Source organism: Phacochoerus africanus, chromosome 1 (genome assembly GCF_016906955.1).
Source record: "Phacochoerus africanus isolate WHEZ1 chromosome 1, ROS_Pafr_v1, whole genome shotgun sequence".
Taxonomy (NCBI): Eukaryota; Metazoa; Chordata; class Mammalia; order Artiodactyla; family Suidae; genus Phacochoerus; species Phacochoerus africanus.
The window spans coordinates 127,842,871-127,865,775 of NC_062544.1; positions in this window are offsets into that span (position 1 = coordinate 127,842,871).

Below are 22,905 nucleotides of genomic sequence, written 5' to 3' on the forward strand. Positions count from 1 at the left end.
AGAAAGAAACTTCTAGAACCCTGCCCTCTAAACTCTGTTCCTTGTCCTCTCAGGCTCTCCTAGGAGTAGAGGAATGTAGAGGGAATTAGCTGCTGTAGGGTTTGGCTTCCAGTTGGTCAGCCCTGAAGTTAATGGCTCTATGGGAAATTTTCAATCTCTGTCCTTGACAAGAAACTGCAGGACCACAAAAGCTGCCAGCTGAGTGACTATAGGAAGAGTGAGGAGGTGGGTCTGATGGATATCTGGGGAGGGAAGTATTTAACAGGGTTTCCAACTGAGCAAGGCCAGGGATCAAACCCACATCCTCATGGATACTAGTCAGGTTCGTTAACATTGAGCCGTGATGGGAATTCCCTTGCTCCAACATTCTAGCGCTACCAACAACTGTAACAAAGTTTGACTGGCATTGGACATACAGGCATACCTCATTGTCTTGTACTTCAAAGATACTGTGGTTTTCTTTCTTTCTTTCTTTTTTTTTTTTTTGTCTTTTTGCCATTTCTTGGGCCACTCCCACGGCATATGGAGGTTCCCAGGCTAGGGGTCGAATTGGAGCTGTAGCTGCTGGCCTACACCAGAGCCACAGCAATGCAGGAACAGAGCCACAGCAATGCAGGATCTGAGCCGAGTCTGCAACCTACAACACAGTTCACGGCAACGCCGGATCGTTAACCCACTGAGCGAGGCCAGGGATCTAATCCACAACCTCATGGTTCCTAGTCGGATTTGTTAACCACTGCGCCAGGACGGGAACTCCCGTTTTTTTATTAATTAAAAAGTTGTGGCAACCCTGCCTTAAGCAAGTCTATTGGCTCTATTTTCCCAGCAGCATTTGCTCACTTCAGGTCTCTGTCATATTCTGGTAATTGTTGTACTATTTCAAACATTTTCATCATAGTATTTATTATGGTTATCTGTGATCAGTGATCTTTGATGATACTATTGTAATTACTTTGGGGTGCACCAAACCGTGCCCATGTAAGACAGTTAAACTATCTGATAAATGTATATGTTCTGACGATCCACAGATCACCCATTTGCCCATCTGTCACCCTCTCCTTGAGCCTCCTCATTCCCTGAGACAAAACAGTATTGGTATTAGGCCAATTAATAACCCTACAGTGGCCTCTAAGTGAATGGCCTCTAAAGAAACAGTCTCCTGGAGTTCCCATTGTAGTTCAGTGGTACAAACCTGGCTAGTATCTATGAGGATGCAGGTTTGATCCCTGACCTTGCTCAGTGGGTTAAGGACCCAGTATTTCCATGAGCTGTGGTGTAGGCTGGCAGCTATAGCACCGATTCAACCCCTAGCCTGGGAATTTCCACATGCCTCAGGTGTGGCCCTGAAAAGAAAAGAAAAGGAAGGGTCCCCGTCTCTCATTTTAGGTCAAAAACTAAAAGTGATTAGGCTTAGTGAGGAAGGCATGTCGAAAGCTGAGCTTCTTGTGCTGAAAGTCAAGCCTCTTGTGTCAGTTAGCCAAGTTGTGAATGCAGAGGAAAAGTTCTTGAAAGAAATTAAAAGTGCTTACTCCAGTGAACCTGTGAATGTTAAGAACGTGAAAGAGTCTTATTGCTGATGTGGAGAATGTATTAGTGGTCCAGATAGAAGATCAAACCAGAAGTTCCCATTGTGGCACAGTGGTTAACGAATCCGACTAGGAACCATGAGTTTGCAGGTTCGATCCCTGGCCTTGCTCAGTGGGTTAAGGATCCGGTGTTGCCGTGAGCTGTGGTGTAGGTTGCAGACATGGCTCAGATCCCCCATTGCTGTGGCTCTGGTGTAGGCTGGTGGCTACAGCTCTGATTAGGTCCCTAGCCTGGGAACCTCCATATGCCGTGGGATCAGCCCTAGAAAAGGCAAAAAGACCAAAAAAAAAAAAAAAAAAGATCAAACCAGTCACAACATTCCCCTTAAGCCATTGTCTACTCCAGACCCAGGTCCTAACCCTCTTCTATTCTATGAAGGCTGAGACAGGTGAAGAAGCTGCAGAACAAGAGTTTGAAGCTAGTAGAGGTTGCTTCGTGAGGTTTAAGGAATGAAGCTATTTCTATAACCTAAAAGTACAGAGTGTAGAAGCATCAGCAAGTTACCCAGAAGATGCAGTTAAGATAATTTGTGAAGATGGCTATGCTAAAGAACCTTCTATTGGAAGAAGAAGCCATCTAGGACTTTCTTAGCTAGAGAGGAGAGGTCAGTAACTGGCTTAAAGCTTCAAAGGACAGGCTGACTCTCTTGTTAGGGGCTAGTGCAGCTTATGACTTGTAGTTGAAGCCAGTGCTCACTTACCATTTCTAGAATCTTGGGGCCCTTAAGAATGATGCTGAATCTACTCTGCTTGCACTCTATAAATGGAATAACAAGGCCTAGACGATGGCACATCTGTTTACAACATAGTTAACTAAATATTTTAAGCCGGAGTTCCCGTAGTGGCGCAGTGGTTAAAGAATCCGACTAGGAACCATGAGGTTGCGGGTTCGGTCCCTGCCCTTGCTCAGTGGGTTAATGATCCGGCGTTGCCGTGAGCTGTGGTGTAGGTTGCAGATGCGGCTCGGATCCCGCGTTGCTGTGGCTCTGGCGTAGGCCGGTGGCTACAGCTCCGATTCGACCCCTAGCCTGGGAACCTCCATATGCCGTGGGAGCGGCCCAAGAAATAGCAACAACAATAACAACAACAACAACAACAACAACAAAAAGACAAAAAAAAATATTTTAAGCCCACTACTGAGACCTACTGCTCAGAAAAAAAAGATCCTTTCAAAATATTATTGCTCATTGATGGCACAACTGGCCACCAAATGCTCCAATGGAAATGGACAACAAGATTCATGTTGTTTTCAATGCGTACTTAACACATTATCCATTCTGCAGCCCAGGCATCAAGGAGTCTTTTACACTTTCAAGTCTTATCATTTAAGAAATATATTTTGTAAGTCTACAGCTGCCATAGACTGTGATTTTCTAACAGATCTGGGCAAAATAAATGAATAAAACCTTCTGGAAAGGATTCACCATTCTAGATGCCATTAAGAACATTCGTGATTCATGGGAAGAGGTCAAAATATCAGTATTAACAAGAGTTTGGAAGGAGTTGCTTTCAATCTTCATGGATGACTTTCAGAGATTCCAGACTTCAGTGGAGGAACTAACCACAGCTATGATGGAAATAGCAAGAGAACTAGAATTAGAAGTGGAGTCTGAAGATGTGACTGAATTGCTGCAGTCTCAGGATAAAACTTGAATGGATGAGGAGTTGCTTCTTATGGATGAGAAAAGAAAATGGTTTCTTTAGGCAGAAATTACTCTTGATGGAGATGGTGTGAAGATTATTGAAATGATAACAAAAGATTTAGAATATGACATAAACTTAGTTGATAAAGCAGCAGCAGGGTTTGAGAGGGTTGGCTCCCATTTGAAAGAAGTCATATTCTGGGGAAAATGCTGTCAAATAGCATTGCATGCTACAAAGAAATCCATTGTTAAAGGAAAAGTCAATTGGTGTGACACAGTTCACTTTTGTCTTATTTTAAGAAATTGCCACCGCCACCCCACCTTTCAGCAATGACCACTCTGACCAGTCAGCAGCCACCAATATGGAGGCAAGTCCCTCCATCAGCAAAACAGTTCTGATGTTAGTACTTTTTAAGCAATATATTTTTAAAAAATTAAGATATGTACATTGTTTTTTTTAGACATAATGCTATTGCATACTTAAGAGACTACAGTATCAGGAGTCATGGCTCAGTGGTTAGCGAACCCGACTAGGAACCATGAGGTTGCAGGTTCAATCCCTGGCCTTGCTCGGTGGGTTGAGGATCCGGTGTTGCTGTGAGCTATGGTGTAGGCCGGCAGCTCTGATTAGACCCCTAATCTGGGAACCTCCGTATGCCACCGGACTGACCCTAGAAACGGCAAAAAGACCAAAAAAAAAAAAAAAGAGAGAGAGAGACTACAGTATGGTGCAAACATAACTTTTATATGCACTGGGAAAAGAAAAGTTTCATGCACCTTGCTTTATTGCAATATTCACTTTATTGAGGTGGTCTGAAATGAACCCCCAGTGTCCCTGAGGCCTGTCTATGTTGGCTTAACACAATCAAAATGGCTGAAGCCCCCAGTTCATACACTATACCTCATATGACTCCTCCAACTAGGTCAAATGTCCTGTATTTGTTTTAGCAGCACCTATATTTTTTTCATTCAGGCTTTTTTTTTTCTTTTTTTTTTTTTGTCTTTGCTGTTTCTTTGGGCTGCTCCTGTGGCATATGGAGGTTCCCAGGCTAGGGGTCGAATCGGAGCTGTAGCCCTCGGCCTACGCCAGAGCCACAGCAACGCGGGATCCGAGCCATGGCTGTAACCTACACCACAGCTCACGGCAACGCCGGATTGTTAACCCACTGAGCAAGGGCAGGGACTGAACCCGCAACCTCATGGTTCCTAGTCGGATTCGTTAATCACTGTGCCACGACAGGAACTCCTCATTCAGGCTTTCATTCACTCAAACATATTAACTGAGTGCCTGCTATGTGAGAACAGTTTGCTAAGCACTAGGTACTGGTTCAGCCCTTCATTCAATGAATATTTCTTGGGGCATTCCCATTGTGGCTCAGAAGGTTAAGGACCAGATGTTGTCTACATGAGGAGCCCTGGCCTCACTCACTGGGTTAAGGATCCGGTGTTGCTGTGAGCTGGGGTGTAGGTCGCAGATGCTACTCAGATCCTGAGTTGCCGTGGCTGTGGAGTAGGCCTGCAGCTGCAGCTCTGATTTGACTCCTAGCCTGAGAACCTCCATGTGCCACAGGTATAGCCATAAATAAATATATGTATATTGGGCACCTAACACCTATCGGGCAGGTGAGCTTCTAGGGAAAAAGTAGACAAGTAAATGGACAAAGGCTCTGTTCTTATGGAGCTTACATTTCAGCGGAGCACTACAAAAATGAAGAAAATAGTCCTTGGATAGTATAGATGATTTGCAGATGAGAAAAAAGAATAATAATGCCCTGAGTTGGGACTGTAATTTTGCATAAAGGGGTCCAAGAAGTCTTCCTGGCTAAGTTCCTATCTGAGCAGAAACCTGAAGGAAGTGAGAGCGGATCAGGTGGCTGTCTGGGAGACAGAGTTCCAGGCAGAGGGAACAGCACGGGCAAAGCCCCTCGGGTAGAGAATGCTTTGTATGGCATGGAAATACAAAGGTGACAACCCTGGACACTGCTTTTACCTTCTTGGAAGAGAGAGTCTGTTTGTGAAGACAGATAATAATCAAATATCTCCCAAAGAGATGTCTAATTCTTTTTTTTTTTTGTCTTTTGCCTTTTCTAGGGCCACTCCTGGCATACGGAGGTTCCCAGGCTAGGGGTCGAATTGGAGCTGTAGCCACCGGCCTACACCAGGGCCACAGCAACGCGGGATCGGAGCCGAGTCTGCAACCTACACCACAGGTCACAGCACGCCAGATCCTTAACCCACTGAGCAAGGCCAGGGATCGAACCTGCAACTTCATGGTTCCTAGTCGGATTCCTTAACCACTGCACCATGACAGGAACTCTGAGATGTCTAATTCTAAAGAGCCAATGTGCCAAGAGGAAAACACAGGCTGGAAGATCCTATAAAGATACCTGATCATATCTGAGGGAAGGATCCTCTTAGGAGATGTTTAAATTGAAATTCAAAGAGAGAGGTTAACCCCATAAAGGGGAATGAGGCTGTGGAGTATTAGGGAGGGTATTACCTGTAAAGGGAACAGTTGTGTGCAAAGTGTGTGACAGTTGTGTTCAATGTGTGTGTTCAGGGAGTTACTACTGTGACTCAGCAGTAATGAACCCAACTAGCATCCATGAGAACTCAGGTTCAATCCCTGGCCTTGCTCACTGGGTTAAGGATCTGGCATTGCCATGAGCTGTAGTGTAGATCGCAAACACGGCCCAGATCTGGTGTTGCTGTGGCTGTGATGTGGGCTGGCAGCTGCAGCTCTGATTCGACTTCTAGCCTGAGAACTTCCATATACTATGGATGCAGACTTAAAAAAACCACCACCAACAACAAAGTGTGTGTTCAAAGGGGTGGATAGGAACAGGGCTGGTTCTAAGACATGAAAGATCCAGATATCTGCCTTGCAGAGGAGGGGGAAAGCATCCTTGATAAGCTAGAGGGTATGAAAGGGAGGCAAATCACACAGGGTCTCTGCTATTTGTAATTACTGTCTATTTTTATTTATTTAATACCTGCATCCACAGCATACAGAACTTTCTGGGTCAGGGATCAAATTCGAGCCAGAGCTGCAACCTATACCACAGCTGCAGCAATGCCGGATCCTTAACTCACTGCCCAGGGCCAGGAATCCAATGGGGCCTCCACAAAGATAACCTGCTGCACTACAGCCAGAACTCCCATAGTTACTGTTAATAAATGTTTACTGTTCACCTTTACTGCTGGAGCAAGTTCCAGAGGGCTGCTGGGTACCCTGTCTCCTTCACTGCTGTATCCTCAGCTCCTATCTTGGGTGTGGCCCCCCAGAAAGGGCACAGGTTGAATTTATGGACTGGCTGGCTAACATCTCCAGCAATCTAACAACCGGCTGACAGCCTCCACGGTAACAAGAGGCTCATATTTTGTGAGTCCTTGGTTCTGCCAGATTCTAGGTTGAGAAAAGGCCAGCAAACTTGGCAGTATTCACAGCTGTAATTTCTGTTTCAAAATCATAGATAATAGCTGACTTCGACCCTGGAGGTCTCCTCCCACTGAGAAGCAGAGTCCCCATGGCCCTTTTCTACCTTGGAGTCCCTGCTGCAGCTATGGTGTAGATCACAATTGTGGGCCCAAATCTGATCCCTGGCCCAGGGATTCCATATGCTTCAGGGTGGCCAAAAGTGAAAGAAAGAAGGAAGGAAAGAGAGAGGGGAAGGGACGGAGGAAGGAAGAAAGGGAGGGAAGAAAAGAACAAACGTGTGGTGTTATCTAAGATACTGGTTGCCCATCCAGTAGACTGATTGCCAAAAAAGTGAGAAAGAAAAAGTGGGTAGCATAACTCAAGTGGAGAGATTCAGCCAAGTCCTTTTTTGTAAACCTGAAGACCACCCTCATATCAGCTTCCACTCCCCCGTTCCTCTTTCCCAATAACCCCTATCTTGCATTTGAGCCCCCCCCTCCCCGTGGAAACGGGGAAATGATCAGCTCAGGGAGCCAGGTGCAACCCATTCAGTTCACCTGGCCTCAGTCCTGGACGCAGGGCTGCATCTGTGACCTAGGCTGGTTCTGGAGTGAAGCTCGGAAGCTGTACTTGTAATGCCTGACAGCTGCTCCCTTCATGCCAGACTGAGGGGTGGTGTTGGCAGTTACAGAGCCTGGCACAGCAGTGGAGATTTTTGCCACCAATAGAACGTGCCAGTCTGGAGCCAGTGCTAATTCAGAGGGGATCAGAGTTGGGAGAACTGAATGGAAAGAGCAGCGAAACCCCTAAAACATGGTGAACCTCAGAATCAGATTGCACCTGAATCCTGCCCAGTTTCTGGACTCTTCCCTGAAGTAAGTCCATATATTCTGTTTATTATTGAGATTGAGATGTCTGGATTCAGTGGCCAAATCGTGTGAAATGGTGAGGGTGATAGAAATCCAGAAACAATTTTCTGTCCTCCAAATAATATAACAGTGTGTAGGAGAAATTGGAATGCAGGTGTAATAGCTACAGGATCCATTTTTTCTTAATTTTTTTTAAAAAAGTGAAATCTGCCAAGAGTTAACATCTTGTTATGTTAATGATATTTTGAATAAGTAAAAATATGTGAGTTTTCTTTAAAATGGCAACAGTATGAAAGGGTAGACAGGAAACAGGGAGCTTCTATCCCACTCTTCTCCGATCCTCTCTCCAGAGGCAACATTTTAATTCCTTAAAAGGCTTCTTATGTACATTTAAGATATTCTGTACATAGATCTCCCTTTTAATTTACACAAATGGTGCTTTATGCTGTCAGCATGTTACTTTTCTCTCACAAATATATCTCAGTTTGTTCCATATCAGAAAATATTTAAGCTGCTTCTTTATTTTTTATTTTACTTGAAATACAGTAGATGTGCAATATTATGTTTCAGTTCATTTGTTTGTTTGAATGGAAAAGCTGCTCCTTAAATATGGCAATATAGCTAGGAATTTTCCATTCTGCGTTTCACTGTCACCTGCAAACAAGCATGAGTAAATTTGTTTTATCAGTGAAAGGAAGCCACGGTAGCAAACACCTTTCATGCATTTTTGAGGAAATTCTTTTAAAATGATTCAACAGCTCTACCAAGCTATTCAATTTTTTGATTCTGTTATTTTTTTTAAACCAATTCCTCTAGAGAGTCATTTAGGCTGTAACCTTTAGATATTTTACACAAAGCTGTAACAAATATCGTTATGTATGCTTCTTTATTTGAAAGCTATATAAAATGTTTTTAACAATAGTCTACATAAATAAAAGTGGTTGAATAAAAAATTTTAAATTTGAGGCCCTGAATATAAGAATTTAAATATTGCTTTTTGTTAGCTTTTTTTTTTACATTAACCCTTTTCCTACAAATAGATTCTATTTTTTAAAAATTGAAATACAGTTGATTTACACTATTATGAATTTCAGGTATACAGCAAAGTGATTCAGTTATACATATTTTAAAAAATTCTTTTCCATTATTGAATATAATTCCCTGTGGTATTCAGTAAATCTTTTTTATTTTGTGTATAGTTCTATGTATCTGTGAATCCCATACTCCTAATTTATCCCCTCTTTCGCCTTTGTTTATCTTAAGTTAGTTTTCTATGTCTGTGTGTCTGTTTCTATATTATAAATAAGTTCATCTGTGTTATTTAGCTACCACGTATAAGTGATATCATATGATATTTGTCTTTATGTGGCTTACTTCACTCAGTATGACAATCTCTAGGTCCAGATGGACTCCTTGTTCTGACTCATTCATTCATCCATTTATTGATTCAACAAGTATCTATTGAGTACTCACTTTGTACTAGGGACTGTTTGGGGGCTATCATGATGTGTTCATTGGAGAAGAAGATAGTAGGTCCAGTAAACAACCAGGCATCTGTGGGTATTTAGACATATTAATATTTAAAGACTTTAGTTGTAATAGCTTCAGTTATTTCAGTGCGAATCTACTCGGATTTGTAGTAGAAGGGGTCATGTCTATGTTAGATCATTCAATATTTCTAGGTGATAAAAATAAGGGACCAACAGCCCCTTTCTAGGGAGAACCTTCCATACAATACCTTACTGCAGGAAAGAGCTCCAAGCCATTCACTAAGCATCAATGCCCGTGTGGGTTCCCAGTAGCCCCAGCTCTCTGGCCTTGGCTGAATGGACTGGGGTGGGCATGGGACCTCAGGGCAGCCAATTTATAGGTTGTCTGGTTGCCTATGGGATAACCTGGCTCCAGAGCTTTGTCCGTTAGGAATGTTAGCTGAGTCTTATAACTGCTGAAGTCCTGTAGTCAAGGTTTTAAAACCTAGTGACTAACCGGAGTCACCCAGGTCGGATCAGTTATAGTGGCAATGGTTCTCACATCTGAGCAGACATTCCTTGCTTCTGGACTCTTCCACTTAGTCAGTCCGTATGTTCTATTTATTGTTTAAGTTAAAACTTCTATTTAACTGGTGATTGATGTCCAAATCATCCTAAATAGTAAGGGTGATGGAAATTCAGAAATAATCTTCTCTCCTTGCCCAGAAGGCCTATTAAAACACAGATGATTGTTTCACCATCAGAATTTCTGATTCAGGGAGTTCCTGTTGTGGCTCAGTGGTAACAAACCCGACTAGTATCCATGAGGCTGCAGGTTTGATCCCTGGTCTCACTTTGTGGGTTAAGGATCCAGTGTCGCTGTAAGCTGTGGTGTAGGTCGCAGTCGTGGCTCAGATCCCAAGTTGCTGTGGCTGTGGCATAGGCTGGCAGCTGTAGCTCCAATTCGACCCCTAGCCTAAGAATTTCCATATGCCGAGGGTGTGGCCCTAAAATGCAAAAAAAAAAAAAAAAAGATTTTCTGATTCAGTGGATCTTGGGGGTGGTGATAAGAATTTGCATTGTTACCAAACTCTTAGTTGACACTGATGTTGACAATCGAAGGACCACATTTTTAGAATCACTGCTCTGTTGAAATCTCTCCTCCATTCAAGACTCTGTGAAGTAAGCTGGGTCCTCTGCTTACCATTAGGCCAGCGCATTCCAGTTTCTGGGTCCCTGTAAGGCCATTCTACCATAGAGCTGACATTCCTGATTGCCTTATTTTTCTTCAGGTCTTTACAACATCTCCACATTATCTGAGCTAATCTGAGTGAACCCTTACCACAATGTGAGCCTCTAATATAGATCATAGTAATAGGCATCATTTATTGAGCCCTTACTTCTGTACAAAGCATACTCAATAAATGATGAGATGCTCACTAGGGAATTACAATGACTTGTAAGTATTTTGTCCCTAAGTTCATTACTGCAGTATTGTTTATTTTGTATTTTTCTTTTTCTTTTTTTTGTCTTTTTGCCATTTCTTGGGCCACTCCCGCGGCACATGGAGGTTCCCAGGCTAGTGGTCGAATTGGAGCTGTAGCCACCGGCCTACGCCACAGCCACAGCCACGCAGGATCCCAGTCGTGTATGCTACCTACACCACAGCTCACAGCAACGCCGGATCCTTCACCCACTGAGAAAGGCCAGGGATCGAATGTGCAACCTCATGGTTCCTAGTCAGATTCATTAGCCACTGTGCCACGACGGGAACTCCTGTATTTTTCTTTTTAAAAACTGTTTTTAATTTCCTCTTGATTCTTGCCATCAAATATAGAAGACCAGTTTTGCCTCAGCATTTGCAATTTTTTCTACACTTGCAATGTTTCCAAATATTCTCAAAAATATTAAAACCCAGAAAAAGTCAAAAGCAGCACTAGCAGGAGTTCCCGTCGTGGCACAGTGGCTAATGAATCCGACTAGGAACCATGAGGTTGCGGGTTCGGTCCCTGCCCTTGCTCAGTGGGTTAACAATCCAGCGTTGCCGTGAGCTGTGGTGTAGGTTGCAGATGAGGCTCAGATCCCGCATTGCTGTGGCTCTAGTGCAGGCCAGCGGCTACAGCTCTGATTAGACCCCTAGCCTGGGAACCTCCATATGTCGTGGGAGAGGCCCTAGAAAAGGCAAAAAGACAAAAAACAAACAAACAAACAAACAAACAAACAAAAAAAACAGCACTAGTAAATAACTGAACTCTTCCTTTGACCTAGATATACCGTTCCTGACAAATTAAAACATCTTACCTATGAGGACATGTGTGATCATATTTATTACAAAGAGAAATGGGGAAGTTTATTAGAGCTTTATTTACGTCAGGTCTCATCCTAGTAATCCCAGGCCTCTGGTTATGTCTTTGTCAAACCTTAAAATGGAATGTATATTTTCTAATTGTTTCTTGTGTTTCTGCTCCACTGGTCTCTGAGCTTCAGTGACTCAGCAAGTGGGTCTATTTGTCCACCAGTTTTCTCTCAGTGCCTAACATGTGACAAGTGTTGAGTAAATATTGGTGGATGTTTGGATTCAATGTTTGTGTTCCTCCCTCCCCAGCAAAAATTCTAACCCCCCAATGTGATGGAATTTAGAGGTGGAAACTTTGGGAGATAATTAGGTCAGGGGATGAAGCTCTCAAGAATAAAATTAGTGCCCTTAGAAGAAAAGGACAGGGAACTCCTTTGCCCACTTTCTTCCATGTGAAGATACAAGGAAAAGAGGGGAGTCTACAAGCTAGAAAAGGATCCTCCCCAGAACCCAACCATGCTGACACCTTCGTGTTGGACTTCGAGTCTCCAAACCATGAGAAATAAATTTCTGTTGTTTTTAAGCCACTCAGTCAGTGGCACTTTGTTCCAGCAGCCCAAATAGACTAAGACAGTGAAATTGAATTTACCTGGCTATACACATATCATTAAAAGATGGTAAGGCCAGCATCCTTTGTGGAATAAAATTAAATGAAAATAATAACATGAAAATAATTAGAGTAGAATAACAAAGTGAAAATAAAATAGCTCATTTAGTAAACCAGGGAAGAAGGAGAAGCAACAAGCCTAGGAATTTCTTCATTCTTCATTCCCTTGATAAGAACTCTGCCTATGGCCAAGGGCAAGTAAATTGTATTGTTTAATCAGTGAAATAAGGCAACCACCTTCAACTCATTTAAAATGTTGGTGCTCTGTATTCTGTAGAAGAAATGTAAGAGAGCATAATGAAAATGACAGTCTGATACATCGAAATGGCCCCTTTTATCTCAAGACCTTGAGGCATTGTGCAAATGATAATTATCTCTTACATCATCCCCTCTGAGGTAAGAATTATTTTCCCCATTTTTAACTGAGCCTCCATAAAATTATTTCCCCCAAAGCCCCAAGTCATAGCTGCTCTCTGAATTCCTAACCTCCTGAGATATGGCTAAGTTAGCACATAAATCACATTGTTAAAGAAAACTTTAAAATCAGGGCAAAAAGTTATGTTGGAGCTATCAAGAGAATAAGCTACTTAGGGATTTCAGATTTCAAATAAAACTTCCCCAGTGATGAGCGGAAATGGAAATGGATTGGAAGAATGTTAACACAAAAACCTGTTCAGTTCTACTTCGTATTTTAATGACATTTTCAATATTTGGATGGCTTAAGAGATGAATTGACTTCAAAACACATTCTGAAGTTGTAGGTGATCTGGAGCCAAAATAAAGAATCTCTGATGAAGAATACATTCTCAGAGGAATGATAATAAAATCCTAGACTGGGAGAATGTTCCATTTTATTGCCCAAATCTGTAGAAATTCACCGTGGCAGATCAGACTTTTAATATCTGGTCACAACAGGACATCATTCTTAATGATCCCCAGCTGCAGAGAATATGTACTTGGAATTTTTATCCCTACCTTTGTGCTTTTAGGGATCCTACATTATAGATTTATAGAATTTTTGAACTTTTACTTGCAGAGAATTACAAATGTCAGGAAAAAATGACTACGATAGTACCAAAACTCCCACAGTGTCCTTCACCTAGACTCAACAATTGTTAATGTCTTGCCACATTTGCTTTGTCATCTGTCATATATAAAATATTTTTCCCAAACTGTTTGCAATTATATTGCATTCATTATGCCACCTTACCCTTAAGTTCTTTAGTGTGTATTTCCTAAGGACATTTCCTAAGGAATGTAACAAGGACATTCTCTTACATACCCGTACTACAGTTACCCAATTCAGGTAATTAAACATTGATCAATACTTTTATTTAATCTTATGACCACTTTACAATTTTGTTGACTGAACCAATAAAGACACTTTCTTTATTGCATTTTTCTTCTACAGTACAGGATTCAGACCCAAGATTGCATATTACATTTTGTTATAGTGTCTCTACTTCTGATCAATTCTTCATCCTTTAAAAATTTTATTCATGACAATGACATTTTTTTAAGAACACAGGTCCCTTTATAACTAAATGACATAGATAAAATTTTGGAGAAATGTAGTTTTTATGGTGGTGGTTATTGTTTTTCTGTTAACAACTTTGATGGCAACTGCTAGAAAAGAAGATATGGGAATTGCATAGCTTCTGATTTGGTACTGTCAGTGAAATTCAAAACGAATCCACTCAATGCAATATCCTAAGGTAGCGCCTGGTACACAGTTACTGGAAAATAAATGTGCTCAAGAGCACCTTTCTTCCTCCCTCCAAACATGCATGTTCCATGTGATGAGGGCCATATATGAGTCTTGTTAGTAATTTCTTCCTAATTATCTAACACAATGGGTTGGCATTGAGTAGACTCAGTAAAACTTTGCTGAATGAATAACTCATGGGGATGAAATGTACTCAGATGTGTTAACTAGTGCCATTTCCTTTTTTCTTTTAAATTTTAATCACCTAACTTAGTGACAAGACACAAAATAATTGAGCGGGTTTTGAAAGTCTTCACCTTCTCAGAAAAGTGGGTTTCCCAGCAGGTGTCAACATATTCCTGCAAGGAACATTTTGTTTACTCCCCAAATCCTTAAAATCCAGTGACATTATTATATCCTGTTATCTTTAACAGTCATTATACATAATTCCTTCTCTTTACTCATTTCTTCTCTGCACAGTTTAGAATACCGAAAACCTATCAACTTAAATTCTGATCAGTTGAAATCTGTGGAGTTTGTGAAATGTTCTCTGTCATCTGAACATGCTGAGCAAATTTTAAAAATAAATCAAGAGTGTAAAGGTTCCTGTTTAGTTTACTTAGGGAAATCAATAGTACCCAGCTGAGGCACTGTTTACATACAAGTGGTAGTTAATTGCAAAGAGCCATAGACTAGAATTTAATTACCAAACTTAGGGGACAGATTTAGGGGGCCGTGTTTCTGTTTACTTGTTCTTATCCCCACACAACCAGACAAAAATGATTGATGCTCAGAGAAAAGGAACTGGCCTAGGATCTCACAGGTAGTAAGTGGCTCAGGTGGGATTTGAATCCAGGTTTCTTAGTTCCATCTTTGATAGACCACTCTGTGCCAAGCTAATTTGAATCATGAGGGTCCTTACTGTGCCAAGTCCCCTGTAGGCAAATTAAATTAGTAATGTGACTTTACTGAGAAAAAAATTTTTGAGAAAGAATTAAATATATGCTATTTTAAAGAAATCAACAATATAGTACTTGTGGGAAAACTAGAACTTTGGCCTTTTTTCTCACTTATTTTAGGGTTGTTTTTATTTTGAAATACAAGGCTGGGTGTGGGAAGTGGCCTTTGTGATGTCTTCAATCCTTGAGCCTTTTGAAGTACTAACTGCAGCCCTGAGTCCTTTAAAAGTAATAAAACAACATTTCATTTAAAAATATTCTTTTCATCATTTTAGAGAAAACTTCCTTCATGTTGAGTTAATGGGCTTTTCCTGCAAAGTACGGCAGTGAAAGACTTTGCTTGAATTACCAAACTTCGAGCACATTTTGAACAATTAGAACAGCTCCTGAGATAAAGGGAGTCACCTGGCAGAAAGCACATAATTGTGTCTAGAGAGAGTTACAATGAAGATTTCAGAGTAACATTAGGTTCTGATTTTTCATTATTTATCTCGTCAGCTAAAGATTAAATTCTTTCTTCATGTTCTGATAAAATGCCCTTCTGAATATTTAATAGCCTATTCTACTTACAGGTTTTTTGTTTTTTTTTTTTTGAACATGTTTTTGTTTTTTACTCGGGGGATAAGTTTTGGGAAGAGTGTTAGGAGTTTGAAAGTAATTGTATTAACTTTAAAAAAAGAATTGTGAGGAGTTCCCACTGTGGCTCAGCTGTAACAAACCTGACTAGTATCCATGAGGATGCAGGTTTGACAGCTGGCCCCACACAGTGAATAAAGGATTCCTGCAGCTGTAGCTCCAATTTGAACCCCTAGCCTGGGAACTTCCATATGCCACAGATGTGGTCTTCAAAAAAAAGAAAAAAGAAAGTTTAAAAAAATTTTTTTAAAAGGAAGAATCATGGAATGGTGCATCTACTCCTATTTTAAATGCTCCTTTTGGAGTTCCCGTAGTGGCTCAGTAGTTAACAAACTCGACTAGGATCTATGAGGATGCGTGTTCAATCCCTGGCCTCCCTCAGTGGGTTAAGGATCTGGCATTGCCGTGAGCTGTATTGTAGGTCACTGACATGGCTTAAATCTCTCATTGCTGTGGCTGTGGTGTAGGCTGGCAACTGTGGCTCTGCATGCACCCCTAACCTGGGAACCTCTATATGCCGCAGGTGCAGCCCCCAAAAGCAAAATAAATAAATAAATACTCCTTTTATATCTGTGATTTAGACCATTCATAAGTATGATTGGTTTCATTTAAGTTACATGCATTTTCTTCTAATCGTGCTCCTCAAAAATTATGGGAAAGAACACGAGACATAAACCTCCTTTTGTACTTGACCTATATAAACTGATGAATGAGGGTCATACAATAAACATGTGCTTGTTTGTAGTGACTGGGATGAGATTGTCCTAACTGGCTGGTTAGTGAACAGGCCAAGTGGTCATAGTTGTAGAACCTAATATTTACTGAGCCGTTTGCTATTTGCAGGCGCCAAGGAAAGCACTTTACTTTTACTTAATCCTCACCTGAAACCTCAGAGGCAGTGCCTATTATTTTATCAGTTTTGTAGATGAACACGAAGAGGCCCAGAGAGGCTATTGGTGATCTTCATAGGTAATAATCCCATTCATTCTGGCTCTAGAGGCTACATTTTGTTTTGGATAGATGTCACAGACACTTGTAAGAAGGGGTAATTGGAAGGACATTGAGTAGATTCAACAAACTAGAGGAAGAACTGTTGCAATTGTCCAGACAGGAAGTGAATAGGGGCTGGGACTAGATGTTTGTGTGTGTGTGTGTGTGTGTGTGTGTGTCTTTAAGGCAGAATTTTTTTTAATTAATTTTTTCTTTTCTTTTTTAACCCATTCCTCCCAGCATTCACCTGCCACCTTTGGCAACCACCAATGTTCTGTTTTCTGTATCTATGATCTTAGTTTCACTTTGCTTTTGTTTTTTGATTCCCCATATAAGTAAGATCATTTGGTATTAGTCTCTCTGACTTATTTCACTTACTGTAATACACTCAAGGTCCATTTATGTTGTTGCAAATATTTCAATTTTATTCTTTTTTATGACTGAATACCATTCCACAGTATGTATATATGTATGTGTATGTGTGTAAAAACGTGTGGGTTGGAGTTTCCATTGTGGCTCAGGAATAATGAATCTGACTAGTATCCATGAGGATGTGGGTTTGATCCCTGGCCTCACTCATTGGGTTAAGGATCCAGGATTGCTGTGAGCTGTGGTGTTGGCTGTCAGCTGTAGCTTTGATTCAGCCCCTAGCCTGGGAACTTCCATATGCTGTGGGCGTAGCCCTAAAAAGCAAAAAAAAAAAAAAAAAAAAGGCGGGGGGAGTTTATATATGTTTTCAAATTAGTGCTTTTATGTTCTTTAGGTAAATACCCAGAAGTAGAATTTCTGGATCATGTGTGTATTTTTAATTTTTTTGAGGAATTGCCATACTATTTTTCATGGTGGCTGTCCCAGTTTACATTTCTACCAAGATTTCTTCACATCCTTGGCAATGCTTGTTATTTCTTGACTTTTTGATAATCATCATTCTCACCAGCATGAGGTAGTATCTCCTTGTGGTTTTTGTTTGCATATCCCTGTACCTGTTGGCCATCTGTATGTCTTTTTTGGAAAAATACCTATTCAGCATATCTGCCCATTTTATAAATTGAACTCATTTTTTTTTGCTTTTTAGTTGATGAATTCTTTCTAGGTTTTGAATATTAGCCCCTTATCGAATATATGATTTGCATTTTTTTTCTCCCCTTCACTAGGTTGCCTTTTCACTTTGTCGATGGCTTCCTTTGCTCTTCAGAAGCCTTTTCATTTGATGTAATCCCACTTATTTATTTTTGCTTTTGTTGCTTTTGTTTCTGGTGTCAAATCCAAAAAATCATCATCGGAGCACCCATCGTGGAACAGAAGAAATGAATCTGACTAGGGACCATGGGGTTGCAGGTTTGATCCCTGGCCTCACTCAGTGGGTTGGGGATTCGGCATTGCTGTGAGCTGTGGTGTAGGTTGCAGATGTGGCTTGGATCTGGCATTGCTGTGGCTCTGGCGTAGGCTGGCAGCAACAGCTCCGATTGGACCCCTAACCTGGGAACCTCCATGTGCCATGGGTGCAGCCCTCAAAAAAGACAAAACAAAAAACAAACAAAAAAAACACATAAAGACCCATGTCAAGGAGCTTACTGCCTGGGTTTTCTTCTGGGAGTTATGTGGTTTCAGGTCTTATGTTTAGTCTTTACCTTTATGAGTTAATTTTTTTTTTGTATGATGTAAGATAATGGTCAAGTTTCACTCTTGGTGTGGCTGTCCAGTTTTTCCAGCATCACTTATTGAAAAGACTGTCTTTTCTCCATTGGATATTTTTGGCTCCTTGATTGTAAATTAACTGACCATGTATTCATGGGTTTCTATTCTGTTCCATTGAACTGTCTGTTTCTATGCCAGTACTATACTTTTTAAAATTACTGTAGCTTTGTAATATAGTTTGAAATCAAGGGTATTGATGCTTTCACCTTTGTTCTTCTTAAGAAGATTTCTTCAGCAATTTGTGGCCTTTTATGGTTCCTTGCAAATTTCAGGATTATTTGTTCTATTTCATTGAAAAATTCCATGGGAATTTTGATAGAGATTATATTGATCTGTAGATTGGGGAGTGTGGACATTTTATCAATATTGATTCTTCCAATCCATGAGAATGGAATTTCTTCCCGTGTACTTGTCTTTTTTAATGTCTTATAGTTCTCAACATATGAGTTTTCACCTTCTTCATTAAATTTATTCTTAGGTATTTTATTCTTTACAATGCAATTGTGAGATTATTTTCTTAATTTCTCTTTCTGATAATTCATTATTAGTATATAGGAATGCAATAGGCTTTTTGTTTATTGATTTTGTATCCTGCAAATTTACTGAATATCTTTGTTAGTTCTAACAGTTTTTTCGATGGACCTTTCAGGGTTTTCTTTACATAATATGTTATCTGCAATTAGTAACAGTTTTACTTCATTCTGGTTTGGGTGCCTTTTATTTATTTTTCTTGCCTAATTGCTCTGGCTTTGACTACCAATTCTCTATCTTAGAGGAAAGGCTTTCAGCTTCTCACTGGTGTAAATGATGTTAGCGGTGGACTTGTGACATATAGCCTTTATTATGTTAAGGTATATTTTCTTTATACCTACTTTGTTGAGAGGTTTTTTTTTTTTTTTTTAATCATAAATTAATGTTAGGGACTAGAATTTTGAGGGTAAAAATAAAAGGAAATGTGTAGAGATGATCAGGTTCTGGTGATGGATTTGATAGGGACATGCAATAGAGGGCAGTATCAAGAGTCGCCCTAGGTTTTTCCTTGACTTAGGGTGAAATATGTATTTGCCTTTTATCCGGTTTCTGAAATAGAGCTCCTAAAACTCTTGGGATGTCCTAAATGATGAAAGTGATAATTTTTTTTATGATAATGAGGTGACTTTTGGATCACCAGTAAGGGTTGGGCCTGGTTGCCAGGAGAACCAACGATGTGATTAGGGGGTTGGAAATTTCAGCCCACCTGCTTGACTCCGGGGTAGGAGGCAAGGGCAAAGAACTGAAGGTAGATCAATTGCCACTGGCCAATGATTAAATCAACCATTCCTTTGTAATAAAGCCTCCATAAAAACTCAGAAAGACAAGGTTCAGAGGGATTCAAGGTTTGTGAACGTGTGTAGATATGGAGAGACTGGGACCCTTAGAGAGTGTGTAGAAGCCCTGAGCCCTTTCCCCATGTCTTGCCCTATGCCTCTTTTCCACCTGGCTATTCCTAAATTCTCTCTCTCTCTGTCTCTGTCTCTCTCCTTTTTTTTTTTTTTAGGGCCACATCTGCAGCATTTGGAAGTTTCTGGGCTAGGGGTCAAGGGCTACTGCTGCCGGCCTACACCACGGCATTTCAAGATCTGAGCCACATCTGTGACCTATGCTGCAGCTTACAGCAATGCCAGATCCTTAACCCACTGAACAAGCCAGGGATCAAACCCACATCCTTATGGACACTGTCAGGTTCTTAGCCCGCTGAGCCATGACAGAAACTCCAAATCACATCCTTTCTAAGAAATTGGTAATCTAGTAGTGGGTTGAATCATAGGGCACTGAGCCGATGTCCTGAGAATTACTTGGTTTTGTGTGTGTGTGTGTGTGTGTTGTGTGTGGTGGGGGGCCACACACATATCCAAATATTGGAATTGTGTCCAGGAACCCCAGAAAACATGATGAGGGTGGATGGTGGAGGAAGCGCCCTGGAGGAAAAGATCAGTGAAACCCTCATTTGTCCAATTCCTTGTTAGAGGAAAGCCAGTCAGAATGAGTGGAAGGTCAGCATGATGAACTATTTTAAAGGAAACAATTTCATTATTTCCAGGAAATAGAACCAGGCTGTAAAATTATTCGTCGGTCTGGCCCGAGCACTTGTTTAATAAAGAATTAGAAATGGTTTGCTATTCACAAATTGGTTGCTCCACAAACGATTCTTCTCAAGTGTTTGAAGGTGGTTAAAAGCAGTTTGTTTTTCTAGAGTGTTTAAATATTCCCTCTGGAAATCTTGTTAAACTCTTCATTTGCTCCCCAAACTCTCTCTCTTAAAAAAAGAGGAAAATGTAGAGTCTAGGTGAGCGTCTGCCACAATTAATGAGGCTTTACTCAATTAAGAAATACTGACCAGGTGCATTAGCCTTTTTCCTCCTCTGGGGTCAATAGAGGCACTTTTCACCAGGCACTTAAACCTTAGCTGGTGTTAGTGATGGTTTTAATGACTGTTCTGGTCAGTAGTTTGTGTTCTGCCAAATAGACGAATGGCGTGGGGGTGGGGATAAGGGGCAGCGTCTCATTGCCTGTTTTCCCCAGAAACCAGTCGCACATCATCGACTTGGGGCTCACATGGGGATGTGTTGTGATGGAGGTATTTCCTCTAACATCTGTTGAATATCTACACATGCCAGACTTCTACACACACTGTCTGCTTTAGTCCTCACAACCACAAGATGTGGAATATTTCGTTCTGCCCATTTTGCAAACCACACAACCCAAACCTTAAACCTGTATGTCCTGCCTGCTGACCATCTTCACCTGTATATCCCTGAGCAGAAGAGCAAACTTGTATTTGTTACCTCTTCCTCTAATTGGATCTTCCTCTAATTGGGGTCAGCAACCAATTAATCCATCAAGAGTTAGAATTCTAGACTCATTCTTTTTTTTTTTTTTGGTCTTTTGTCTTTTTAGGGCCACACCTGTGGCATATGGAGGTTCCCAGGCTAGGGGTCCAGTCGGAGCTACAGCTGCCAGCTTACACCATAGCAACAGCAATGCCAGATCATAGCCGCATCTGTGAATTATGCCACAGCTTGTGGCAACACCGGATCCTTAACCCACTGAGTGAGGCCAGGGATCAAACCCGCAACCTCATGGTTCCTAGTCGAACTCATTTCCACTGCGCCATGACATGAGTCCTCTAGACTCATTCTTTGTCTCTCTCTCTTTTTTTTTTTTTTTCTTGCTACACTCACAGCATGCAGAAGTTCTCGGGTCAGGGATCGAACCTGTGCCACAGAAGTAAACCAAGTCACAGTGTGTCAATGCTGGATCCTTAACCCACTGAGCCCCAAGGAACGCCTCTAAACTCACCCTTGATTTGTTCTTCTCTGTTTCTTTTTAACTGTTATATATCCCACCAATTGCCAAATCCTAATGGTTTCACTCCTGTATATTTCTGTACAGCTGACCCTTGAACAACAGACCTGACCTGCACGGTTCTGCCTATTTGTAGATATTTTTCCATAGTAAATACTACAGCACTACATGGTTCACTATTGGTTGAATCTGTGGGTGTAGAAGAACTACAGACATGGAGGCCTGACTGTAAGTTACATGTGGATTAATACCCATGTTGTTCAGAGGGTCAACTGTATTAATTTTTTCTAATTCATTTCTGTATTCATTTCTTACGGCTGCTGTCACAAAAAGCCACAAACATAATGGCTTAAAAAAACACAAGTTATTATCTTATAATTCTTGAGGCCAGACTTCTGAAATGAATCTTGTTGGTCTGAAATTAAGGTGTCAGTAGTACCAGCTCCTTTTGGAAGCTCTAGGGCAGAATCTATTTCCTCATCTTCTCTCATTTCTGGAAGCTGTCAGTATTTCTTGGATTATACTCCAAACACATCAGCTTTTCTCTCCCTGCATCCTTGGTTACCCATCCAAGGTCTTCTTCCTCCTATGCAGTTGAATCTCCTTCCTCTTCCTTCTTATAAGAGCACTGTGATTATATTAAGGACTCACCTAAATAATCTTCATCTCTCAAGATCCCTAATCACATCTGGGAGTCCTTTTTGCCAGGTAACATTCACAGGTCCAAGGGAGGAGGACATGGACAACTTGGGGCGAGTCACCTTTTTTTTTTTTTTAATTCTTATTGAAGCATAGTTGATTTACAATGTTGTGATAATTTCTGCTGTACAACAAAATGATTCAGTTATATATGTACACACATCCATTCTCTTTCAGATTCTTTACCCACGTAGATTATCACAGAATATTGGGTAGAGTTCTCTGTGCTACAGCAGGTTCCCATTGGCCAATCATTCCTTATACATCAGTGTGCTTATGCCATTCCCAAACCCTCAGTCATCCCTTCTTTGGTAACCAAGAGTTTTTCAAAGTCTGTGAGTCTGCTTCTCTTCTGCAAATAAGTTCATTTGTATCCTTTTTTTTTTTTTTTTAGATTTCCACATTTAAGTGATATCACAAGATGTTTGTCTTTCATTGTCTAACTTCACTTAGTATGATAATTTCTAGGTCCATCAATGTTGCCAAAAATGCCATTGTTTCATTTTTTAATGGCTGAGTAATATACCACTGCATATATGTACCATATCTCTATCCATTCCTCTATCAATGCAAGTATAAGTTGTTTCCACATCTTGGCTATTGTAATAATGCTGCAGTGAACATTGGGGTGCATGTATCTTTCTGAATTATGGTTTTCTCCAGACAGATGCCTAGGAGTGGGATTGCTGGATCTTATGGTGAGAGAGGCTATCATTAAGCCCACCACATTCTCCTTTCCCGGCTCACCCTGTCCTTGCCTCTCACCTCCTCAGTGGTCTCTCTGTCTTCAGTTTAATCCATCCTCCCTTCCAGCCCTCCCTGTCATGTAGAGCAGTGGTTTCCCAAGGCAGATCCATTAACTGAACCCCCAGAAAGTTGTTAAAAGTAGAGACGCCTGGGGAGTTCCTGTCATGGCTCAGCAGAA